Source organism: Fukomys damarensis, unplaced genomic scaffold (assembly GCF_012274545.1).
Source record: "Fukomys damarensis isolate Sample0158 unplaced genomic scaffold, DMR_v1.0_HiC HiC_scaffold_28, whole genome shotgun sequence".
In the NCBI taxonomy this organism is placed as follows: domain Eukaryota; kingdom Metazoa; phylum Chordata; class Mammalia; order Rodentia; family Bathyergidae; genus Fukomys; species Fukomys damarensis.
In genome coordinates, this window is record NW_022900940.1 from 893,806 (window position 1) to 905,987 (window position 12,182).

General features: G+C 44.2%; 1 long non-coding RNA gene across 1 annotated transcript in view; it reads left to right on the plus strand.

Moving 5' to 3' along the window:
• Window positions 1-4,128, plus strand: part of LOC104850933 — a 10,469-nt gene extending 6,341 nt beyond the window's left edge. Inside the window, exon 3 of the long non-coding RNA XR_777100.1 lies at window positions 4,019-4,128. This is a non-coding gene — a long non-coding RNA (uncharacterized LOC104850933). The remainder of the gene's footprint in view (window positions 1-4,018) is intronic.
• The last annotated feature ends 8,054 nt before the right edge of the window (window positions 4,129-12,182 follow it).

The window sequence follows — 12,182 nt, forward strand, 5'->3', positions numbered from 1 at the left end:
AAAAAAAAAAAAAAAAAAAAAAAAAAAAGGCCAGTGGGCTGGGAATTTAGCTCAGCGGCACCTCTCCTGCCTCTCAAATGCAAGGTCCTTGAAATTGAGTTTGAGTCCTGGTACCTAAATAAATAAATAAAAGGTAAGTGGCTGGGAGTACAACTCTGGGTGAAGGCTCTGGGTTCAGTTCCCAGTATAGGAAAAAAGGAGGAGGGAAGAAAAAATAAAATCATATCAGAGTCCTTTGTTCTTCCAGCACCCATTCCTGATTCTTTGCCTTTGTAGATGGCTGTGTGGCTCTGGTAGATGTGTTACTATTGCACAGTAATATTGAAACAGCTGGGGTAATAAGAAAGAAGGGCTGCATCCATGGCCCTCCATGACCTGGCCTCAACCCACCACTTCTGCTTTGGTTCTATTCCCTTTTGAACTTTATGTTCTGCTAACAACCAGATCATTGTACTTCCCCAGAGTACAGGATGCTTCCTTGGGATGCCTTCTCTCTTCTTATACATCTGCTGGATCATATGGATCTTTCAAGGTGAATTTTAGATATCATCTCCTGCAGGAGGCTGTCCCCGATCCTTGATCTTTCACAGGATCCCTTTAGGCTCCCATAGCTGCTTGTGTCCTCTTCAACGTATAGTATTGAAATGATCTTTTTGCTCAGATGGCTCTCCAGTTGGATAGCTCCCTGCCCATCCAATAGTCACTTTCGTACTGCTGCACCTCCCTGTAGTACTGGGCACACTTAGTGACAGGTGTCAGAAGAAGTCAGTCCAAGACACTAAGCCTGGATGCCTCCAATGAAGAAGACCTTAGAGTTTCAGAGGAGAAACTTTTCCTGAAGTCCAAATCCCTTTCTGTAGCTGTTTGCTTTCTTTTCTCCATGTGTCCATTCCAAGCCCCACTGCCTGTGAATTTTTAAAAAAGGAGGAGGAGGACGAGGAGGTGGAGGAGGAGGAAGCAGGGTGTGGCCTGCTAGTTTGGTTTTATTGGGAGCTTTTGCACTTCACAGGAATCCGGGTTTAAGCAGTCCAGTCTTCCTGGCTTCTTGCCTTTGCACAGCTAGAGGAGGCAGAGGTGAGAATGTAGGTCTGTCTGAGTTGCCCTCTTGACTCACAGGCAAGGTGAGGCTTAGGAAACCACGCCCCAGGAAAGGTGCTGCTGGCAATTTAGGAGAGGGACGCAATTCTGAGATGCCAGCCTGAGGTTAGTCTGGGTTAATAACCATAATTGCTTCTTGCAGCTATTAATAATTTCCAGTAATTTTGATATGAAGTAATTAATTCACTACTAGAGAGTACACGTATTTAGGAGGAATTAGATTCCTCGCCTAAGGCCATCCCTAGAATAAGGGCAGGGAAGGTGGCAGTCTAAGGTAGGGACTGCTCTGTTCCAAGAAACTCACCCTATGATCTGGGTGAGGATGTTATTCCATGCACTGCACACAGTTCTTAGAGGGCTTCACGGGAGAAGGGGATTCCTATGTACAGGAAGAGAAGTGTTTTTCCTAAATAGTATGAGTCACACATTGCTGTCCTGATTTCCTTCTGCTGTACATTGCTGGAAAGCTCAGAGTCAAACTTGCCTATTTAGGTTCTGCATTCATTTTTGGAATAGCCTCCGTCTCAGCTCCTTTCTTTCCTTTGGTCTAGCTGCTTGATTTGTTTTGTCTTGCTATACTGAGGGTTGAACCTAGGGCCTTCACATTGAGCTACAGTTCCACCTCATTTTTATTTTTTGAGACAAGATCTCACTAAGTTGCCCAGGCTTGGCTTGAACTTGCAGGCCTCCTAGAGTGCTGGGATTACAAGTATGTGCTACCGTGCCCATCTTGGCCTACCTACCCGACACAAACAAGGCTGAAAGCTTAAGGGGTGGGCCCCCAAGTGGGAAGAGGGGGCTAAAGAAGGCATTTCCGTCATATAGAGGTACAAGATCCCAACAATGAATGTAACTGTACCGTATCCCTAAAATGTACCAATAAACTCAATTAAAACTGAAAAAAAAAAAAAAAGAAGGAATTTCCGAGTGGAGACTTACAGGATAAACACAAACCCTGATGAGAGAGAATGCCTCTGTGACAGAAAGACCTTTGCACAAAGCAGTGGATTCAAACTTGTTAACTTTGATTCACATCAAGAATAACTTTTTAGGACCAGGGATTTAGCTCATTGGTTCCACCAACTACCTCACAAGCACAAGGACCTGAGTTTGATCCCTGGTACACCCCCCAAAAAATAAATCAAGAATAACTTTTTATGTTTTATGGTGATAGAATTGAACCCTGGGTCTTGGATATGCTAGTACCATTGAACTATAGCTCCAGTTCCAAGAAACCCATTTAAAAAATATGATGCACATCGGTAATATGGAATAGCGAGGTTCATTTTGGTATATTAGTGCATGCAAATAATACTGTGATATTTTCTACCTTGTTACCCTGCTCTTTTCTCTGCCTTGTCTTTGATCCTTTTCTCTATCTCTAGAAGTCTGTCTTTTAGAATAAGCTCATTTTAAAATCTTGATTGAGCATAGGCACATTTTTTGTATATAAGTGAAACAAAAACTTCACAAACCTGTAAAATACTTTTACTTTTTATTTTAACTCCCTTTTTAAAATTTTGGTTGTAATCCACTGAATTGTTTTTTGTAATTCACAAATGAGTACTTAGGTATTGAGCACGAGAGTCCTAAACTGCCCATGGCTGTAGAGGTTGACAAAGCAAAATTTAAACCTGAGAATTGGCAGAAAGTCCTTGGAGGAGGTCAGGAAAAGGTCCTGGAAAAGCCTGCTTTCTTGTGCAAATGAAAGTGTAAATGGAGTCCATTGTCTTGGAAAAGAGACTGGGGAACATCATTTTATTTTGTTTTTTGAGTGGTTTACCAAAAGCTTCTTCACTCTTTTGTCATGGAGAGTTGGTCTCCCAGGAGAAGTAACCCTATTTGTGAAAATCCCCTCCTAATCTTTTCTCCCAAGGTTCTAAATTTTAGAGAAACTGGAGCCATTTACTGTGGCGACAGGGCATTGGAGTCCCTGAACTAAATTTACCTTGAAGAAATCGGTTCTAATGACCAGGTTTAACCCCAGGAGTTGAGAATTCACAAAGATGGGCTGGTTTGGGCAATGTTTGGAACTCCCAGGGAACGAGACACTAGGGTGCAAATGTGCTTTGGTGAAAGATAACACAGCAGTGGAAAAAAGCTGTAACATGAAAGCCTAAATCCTAAAGCCCAGATGCTGGACTTGTAGACATCAACAGTCCATCCACAGGCTGTGGGTGAGGCTCAGACTTCAACAGGGGCCCCATATGCAGTGAGAAGTGGTGGCGGGTGTCACTGGTCATCGTACAGATTCTTTGGCCGGTGGGAAAGGAGTGACTCTTTGGATCATTAAATCTCTCAGGATCTTTGTAAGCTGTGTGTGTGTGTGTGTGTGTGTGTGTGTGTGTGAAGAGTTCTCAAAGGAATATATCGAACATCCTGCAATTAAAGCAAGCATTGACTTTAGAAATTAAGCTGGAGATTTGAATTCTGAGTTTGTAGAGCAGGTACATGGCGGCAGTGCAGGTGGAATTTAGCTCAGGTCCATCCAGCTAAGCTTCTGTCCTTAAGCACCCACCAATGGTCCTCCAGGTGTGGCTTCCCTGGCCAGGACCATTAGTATCACAGAGGTCTTGTTAAACACGAAATTCTTGGTCCCCTTGCAGACCTACGGAATCAGAAGCTCTGAGGGTGGGGCCCAGCAGTATATATTTTCACGAACTCTGCGGGTGATGTGAATACCTCCCAGTGTCTGACATGTAGTGCTTACTGGTTCTCCTCTGTCCTCCATCTTCCTCCTCCTCCTCCTCCTTTCTCCCCCGACCCCTCTCTCTCTTTCTCTATGCTGGGGGGTGAACCCAGGGCCTTCATATTGAGCTACATCCCTTCCCCCCACTTCCATTTTATTTCTTATTATATTGAAACAAAGTCTTGTTAAGTTTCCTAAGCTGGACTTGAACTTGTGATTCTTTTGCTTTAGCCTCCCAGAGTGCTGCATCTCTTGATTGCATGAAGAGGTCACGTCGAGGGCCAGGGATTTAGCTCAGCAGTTCGGTGGCCTGCCTTACAAGCACAAGGACCCAAGTTCAATCTCCGGTACCAAAAAGAAAAAAGTCACGTTGAGAGACTGACCTGTACTGTCTAGGCTTGTTTGCACTAAGATGTGTACTCTAGGATGCTCATGTGACAATGAAACAGACTAATGAGGTGGCTCCCAGAACATTTCCTGCTTGTTCCAAGCCACTAGTACAGTGTTTCTCAGACTATTTTTGGACTGAGGATGAGTTGGGAATATAAATTATATCATGACTCAGTATACACATAAAAAAGTGTTAGACAACCCTGTTTAACTGTGATATACACAGTGGTCTCTTTTTTTCCATTCTATACTTTTCTATTTCATTTACAAAATGCATTTAGTTATGGCCCACTGAGTTGGTTTCAAAATTCCCTCTAATGACTAGGTCATAACCCATACCTGGGAAAACAGTGCATGAGAACACAGTACCTTATAAAGGAAAAGCCAGGGGACCGGAAAAGTGAGACTATAATTTAGGGCAGATGCCACTTAAGCACATACTTTTGAGGGGGTAAGTGAGATTTTTTTTTCTTTTTTTATGGCACTGGGAATTGAACCCAGGGCCTTTGCACTGACTTATATTCCCAGCTCTTTTAATTTTTAAATTTGGAGACAGGGTCTAAGTCGCTAAGTTGCCCCAGCTGGGTTTGAATTTATGGTCCTCCTGAGTCAGTCTCTCAGAGTGCTAGGCTTACTGGTGTGCACCACCATAGGTGGCCAGGCAAGAAGTATTATGGTGAAGTATCAGGGTTGGAGAAACCAAGCCAGAGAAATAGGAATGGTAAGAGAACTGTGAATGTACCACTAAGAGGAATACACAGATCTTGAGAAAGAAACAGAATTCAGAGAGGGAAATCAGGGAAAGTCATCTCTGCAGAGCACTGCAGTGGCCCCTAGGGTCTGAGGGATTAAAGCCAGTTTCTAAATCTCAGTATTGTAAGCTGTAAAATGGGTTAATAGCTATCACGACCCGAAGAAGTTGCTATGAGCCTATACAGCAATAGAACATATGCTATGCTTTGCCTTTAGTTGCTGTTTACTAGGGATTTGATGAAATCCCATTCATGTAAACTTTTCTAGTAGCCACATGAAAAACAGGTGAATTAGCCAGAAGTGCTAGCATGTGCCTGTAATCTTACCCCTCTGGCAGGCTGGGGCAGGAGGATCGCAATTTTAAGACCAGCTTGGGCAATTCAGCTACTTAGCAAGATGCTGTCTCAAAAATTTAAAAAAAAAAAAAAAAAGGGCTGGGGATATAGCTCAGTGGAAGGGTCTTGGATTTTAATCTTCTGTACTGAGGAAAAAAAAACCTTGAAAATTAATCACATATTTTACCCAACTCAGTATATCCAAGATATTTCAACATGCAATCCATATTAAAAGTATTGAGATGTTACATATGTTTTTTCATATGTTATCACTGACATCCAGTTAATTTTTTTCCTTAGCACACATGTCAACTTCGATCAGCCACATCTCAGTTTTCAGTTCCCCAGATGCCTCATAGCGGCTGTCATAGGCGAGGTAGGCCTGGCACGTAAGAGGCACTCTGAGTGTTATTGTTTTAAAAGCCATCGTCCTCATTGCTGCTCAGTGTTGAGCAACGGCATTCAGGGCTTTTGTGAGGGTGGTGAAGGTTGTGTGTGGAGCAGCCGAGGAAACTCTACTTCCTGACATCCAGAGTGAGCTTCCTGGGGTTTCCATCCAGCTGAGGCCACCAGCAAGTTAAACCAGTGAGTCTGGGGTTTGGCCAATCAGGCCCATTGGTGTACCAGTGTTTGAGTACCAAAGTTTATTGTGGCCGTGTTTATACTTTTGTTTCTGGTATAAAATAATAATTTACTTATGATATTTAATAAAAAACAGACGTCACCTCAGTGCTTAAACAAAAACAGTGCTATTCATCTCTAATTCTGTGAGGTCATCTGTCTTCTGCTGTTGGATTTGAAGCGTGATGGGAGGGAGTGGCCTGCAGCCGATGGAGTTTTATGCCAAATGGGTCTTTGCACCTCAAAGGGTTGGCTTTTTATTCCAGAGGGGTCTCTGGTGGATTCCTAGTACAGGTGGGAAGGTTGGGTGGGCGGTGGGAGCAGGGCCTTGGCTGGGAATGAGGCTGATCTCTCAGGAGTGTGACTGTCAGCTCCTGGCTCTGAGCAAGACTTCGTGAGGTCCTGAGGACTTTAGAGCATGGACTCACCTACTCCTCCCACCTCCACTGTGGGAGGAGGAGAAAGCCGTAGTGTGGGGAAAGTGATGCAACCCGCACAGCTCTGTCATGCGTGAGCCTGACTTCTCCTCAAGTGTGTCTGCTGCTAAATGCTGTGCATGCAGGAACACCCTCTCCCGTCTTTCCTCACCAGAACCACACCCTCACCAGAGTAGCTTTCTCCTGACTTGGAAGCTTTTGTTTTACTTGGAAGCTTTTGTTGTGGTCCGATTGTTTTCTCCTTTAGAAAGGAAAACTTCCTTTACCAGTGAGTCGAGCAGATCTGAGTGCAGTAGTGGAGGTGGGTTCCTGAGCTGTGGAGTGTGGAGTGGGCAGGAGGTGGGGCTCCAGCCGTTTCTTATTCATCAGAGCTGGTGCCATCCCTGTTTGTAGGAGGATGAGAACAGGTGTGACCATGTACTTGTGGGCATCACTGTGCCCACTGTGCTTCAACTACATTTTCTCTCTTGTCTTGCATTTGCTGAGCTCTTGCCAGCCTCTGGGACTTTACTTTAGCTCTTGTTTCCCAGTCTCAGCTGAGAGCATGTCCTCTTCTGAGTCACTGTCTTGGCCTCCCCACGTAAACAACTTTCTGCCACTACCTTCTGTGTAAATCTGACCATCCATCACACATTTATTTGTTGGTTTATTAAACTACCTGACTTACTGGCAGAATGTAAGTTCCACTAGGGCAGACAGCACGTCTGCTTGGTTTGCTAGTGAATGTAGCCAGTAGGGGAAAACTTAGACAGAAAGTTCTAAAATAGCTTGAGGATGATGTGGTGGGCAACCCAGAGGATGAACAGGCACGAGAAACTACGGTGCATTTGTGACAGATGTTTTGTCTGAGCTGAGATCCGGAGGGGGAGAAGGAATAGTTGGGTGCAGATTGCAGAGAATGTGAAGATCTAAAAGGTTTTCGGATAGAGAAGAAGAGGAGCTGGATCTAGTTTTTGTGACAGGACAAGGTCTTGAAAGGCACACACCCATGGTTTTGGAAAGTAACTTTTCTATACCTAGCTTTTCAAAGGTAATGACTACCACTTAGCCGGGTTCAGGACTGAGACTTGGAGGTCAGGGACCCTTTGGAGGCTGGCACTTTGTAAAGACACAAGATGAACCCAAACAGGAGAACATGGAAGGACTGGCCAGATGCCACCGAATGAGGATGAGTCAGTGAGAAGAGAGGCTGCAGAAAGCCAGATATCTGGTCAGAGGAAATGGGCAGAGCATGACCGGTCTTCTTTTCTGCTGTTAACACAGGCAGCTTAAGCTGGGACTGACTTGATCAGAAAATTCAAAATGCCAAGGTAAGGTGCAGCCCCGTGTGGTGGTGCTTAGGTGACTTAGAAAGAGCCACACTTTCTCTTACCCAGATGTCTGTGTTACGTTTCTGCTGGTGCTTCATTCTATGCCTGAAGTCATTGCCACTGAGGCAGTCTCCATTACAGTGTGAGTATGGTTATCTTCATCTTTTTCACAGTTTTAGTTACCCTACATTAACTGTGCTCCCAAAATATGAAATGGAAAATTCCAAAAATCAACAATTCATACATCTTAAATAACTTTTATTGCACTTATTGTTAAATCATTTTATTATTAGTTACTGTTAATGTCTTTACTTAATTTATAAATTAAACTTTATCATAGGTAAGTATACTTGGAAAAAAACCAGTATATTTAGGTTTTGGTGTTATCCACAGGTCAAACATCTGATGGGATCTTGGTGTGCATTCCTTGTAGATAAAGGGAACTTCTGTACCCTCGACTGATGCCATACAATAAGGATAAAATCATAGGGGCACAGGCCCTTGACCTAGCAGGGAACTTGGAAATCACTGGGATCAACCCTCATGCAATAGACGGGGTCACTGAGGCACAAAGAGATTGACTAATCAGACCAGAGCCACAAGAACAGGTGGTAGCAAACTTTGGACTAGAATGCAGATCCCTGGCCTCTAGTAGAAGGCCTTTCCTCATCACCCAATGAGAGGCCAATTTACATTCTGTGCCTTCTGAAGTATCGCTGAATAAAAGGAATGAGTTCAAGGTGAGCAGTTTTCAACATGAAGGCAGATAAGAGGCAGGCTCTCAAGAGCCTAAAGTCCCTTTACTCCACCCCTGTGCAGAGACAAAGCATTTGACTAAGGCTGGTCAATCACAGTTTGTAGAATTTGCCCATGTTTGTAGAGTGGATCTAATCAGAGTCCTCCAAAATGGGATGTGTGAAAGTCTCACCTCCTCTGTAAAGACCATTTGGCCTGGAAATGCAGGAGGTCATCTTTCTTGTGGCATTTTAGAAATAGTGACTGAGTATGAAGACAACATAGGCAAAAGTAGAACAGAGCCCCAAATAAGAAAGTGGAAGAATGAAAGGAAGGTGGGGGAAGAGAAGGGGTGGGAGAGAGAGAGACGGGGCGGGGGAGAGAGAGACTGCAAAAGCAAATAAGCATCTAGAGTAAATAATTTGAGTAACTGGGTCCAGCTATGCCTCAAGTCAGATGCACTCCAAGGCTTCTCAGTTTTCTGTTTATGGGAGCCAGTAAGGATCTTTTATTTATTTACTTATTTATTTTTGTTTAAATTAGTTCAAGTTGAAGTTTCCTTACTTTTAATTGAAGAGATCCTGTCTCTAACTTAATTTTCTCAGCTACCCTGTGAGATAGGTTGTTATGGTCTCTGTATTAGGAATTTGAAATTTGGAGCTTGGGTCCATATAGTGATTAGCCTATGGTTCTAGAGCTTTATAAAAGCTGTGTTACTCTTTATAAGATGCTTGCCTTCCTCCCTCCCTTCCTTCCTTTCTTCCCCAATCTACCAGTCATGTTGTTCAACATATAATATATAGCCTGGCAACATGAGTATCTCCTGGGAGGGAGATAGGAAAGTGGAATCCTACACTTCACCCCTAAAGGGTTAAATTAAACTACTTGTCCACCAGAACCCCAGGTGATCTGAATGCATCAAAACTTTGAGGAACATTGCACCAAGAGCAGGGGTAACATCAGTCGGGTGAGTTGTGGTAAATTGAGAAACCCAAGGGGTGGAGACACCAGCTCTGTCCTTTTATGGCACAGTAAGGGGCTAACCGCCCACCCTCTTTGCTGCCTTCTTGACCTGGAGCATTAGCACAGCTTTAGTTGCTGAGATAATGCTAAGATAATGCTAAGATAATGCTAAGGAGATAATCCGTTAACACTGGCCTCCGGAATTGGATGTGGTGGCTCTCTGGGTCTGAGCAGAGGACACTCCTGCAGGGGGAGTCAGGCTTGTCTCCAGCTCTCTGTGGGCACACTCTGGGCCAGCCACCCAGGCCGTGGCCTCCTCAGGCCACAGCAAGCCTCAGCAGGAAGCCCACAGTGAGGGAGTTTCCTCTGTGGTCAGTGTGTGGTCGGCCAGAAGCCTGTGGTCGGCGTGTGGCAACCCATATAATCCACTCCACCAGTGTGAGAAAGCCACAGGACAGCAGAGAGGAAACAGTGGCCCCAGCTCTGCCTCAGGGCTGTGGAAGGACATAGCCACCTGCTAGAGTTGAGCAAGGCCTCAGCGGCGGCCCGTGTGTACTTGCCTGAGAAGGGTGTTAGAAGACAGTCGACAGTGATGAAGGAGAGCTCCTGAAAATATAGGCTTAAAAGGCCTGAGTGTCTCTTTGGATTATCTCCCAGCACTGGGGCAGGAATGAAGACACACAGACACATCCTTCCAGTTCTGGGGCCTCAGTCCATTTCAGCAGAGGCCCAGCCAAGTTCTGAAAGTCTCTAATGAAGACACCTAGCCCTGTTGAGTGGGAATGAATTGTTTCTGGAACCGGTTCCTTGGAGCACTCAGTGCCTTCACCTCGGTTTTTCTTCCGTGTTCTTGGAGAAGGGCCGTTCCTGTGTGCCACATGGTCCGGCACCACAGGAAGAAAAGGCTGGGAGTAACTGTGCCTCTGACTTGGGAGCACATTTCGCCTCTGATGTCTTTTTCCTGAATGCATTTCAGCTTTACTCTTCTGATTCTTTCTCTCCCATCTGGTTTCTATCTGATCCAAGCAGCTGTTTTTTCCATTGAAAATAACACACTTACCTCTTTCTTCTTTACATGCCATGTTTTCAGTTCTGAACTGCTTTTTCATATGGACCGAAACACATGGATTTTTTTTTTCCTTCTTCAGGAAAAGGAGTACCTCATGTTTTGATTTGGGTAGCAAATTCTTTAAACAGACCCAGAGAACAATGGCTCCTCTGGCTGGGATGCCGTTCCCCATGTCCATGATGGCCAGGCTCTGTGCACAGAGAGACTTGAAGCTATGACCACTATCAGTGTAGCACAGTATATATAACATAGTTGGTCGTATATTATAAATATTTATAAAGACCATAGGACCTCCTCCCATGGTGTAAAGACATGGACCTTTATGAACACATGTGAGCAGGAGGTGCTGAACACTTCTGGAAAATGAAGTATAGATGACTTGTTTTTCCCCCAAATGACAAAATGCACCCTTGGATTTTAGAGATAGTTGGGAAGACAGAGTCCTGGAATTTTCTCCGCTCATCGAAGAGCAGGGTGGTTCCCTTTGCCATCAACATAGAAGAATTTATTCCCATTTTAAGCAATGTTTACATTATCTAGCCATGTGATAGGGAAAGGGATAAAAGGAGAGTTTGAACAACAACAAGATTCTATGTTCAAGAAAATGGCTATGTAAAGGAGATGTGCTGGGATCAGGATAGTAAAGTCCAGCTCCTCCATTTGTCAGGGATGTGACCTCTTCATGGCCCTAGATTTCCTTCCAGAATCTTCACAGGAACTGTGGGCAGCACTCTCCTCCCGTTCAGTGTCGTGTCCTCAGAGGGGCCTGCTCTGCTCACCCCCGACACAGGCGCAGTCGTTGGCCTTGTCTGCTTCCCCAATTATGAGGCGCACTAGCTTGTTCTGTCTGTGTCTCCTTGTTTTGAACCTGTGCTCTTGTCCCATGGAAGTCCTTGTAATGGAAAGGGCTGTACTCATAACCCTTCTATTTCCTTTTTTTAAAACCAGTGGACTTTATTGTTGGAACAGTTTCAGGTTTAGAGCAAAACTGAGAGGAAGGGATAGAGAGTCCTCACATGCCTCTTTGCTTTAGTTTCCCTTACTAAAGGTTGTGTATCCTTAACCTGAAATTTCAAGATCCAAAATGCTCCAAAATTTGAAACTCTGAGCATGGACAAGTGGAAAATTCCATGCCTGACCCCCAGTCATGGTTTGTAGTCAAAACACGGGTACACTGAAAATATCATATAAAGTTACCTTGAGGTTATGTGTGTAAGATAAATACGAAGCATGAATGAATTTCATGCTTAGACTTGGAGTCCCATCCTCAAGATGTCTCATCCTTTATACACAAGTATTCAAAAAAAAAAAAAAAACAGAACAAAACAACAAACAAACCAGCTGCAGAATCTGAAACACCTTTGGTTGAAGACACTTTCTTCTTTACTGAGCGGATTAACATCCCACCTTAGTGGGATACGTTTGTTACGACTCAACTGACAAGTCCACCATCTTACAGTGTGATTAGGTAGAGTTCCTAGTTTTCCTTAGGGCTCCATCCTGGTGGTACACATTCCAGGGGTCCGATGCCTGCTTAATGACATGTGTCCACTGTCCATTATAGAATCATATAGCATCACGACACTGACCGCCAGAAATCCCTTGTACCCCACCTACTCATTCTTCCTTCCCTACTTCAAACACATGACAACTACTAAGATTTTTACTTTCTCCATAGGTTTGTCTTTTCCAGAAGGCAGAGAGTTGGAGTCATATAGCAGGTAGCCCTTTCGGATTAGATTTATTTTTTAAATTTTAGGTAGTAACTCCTACCCTCACCAT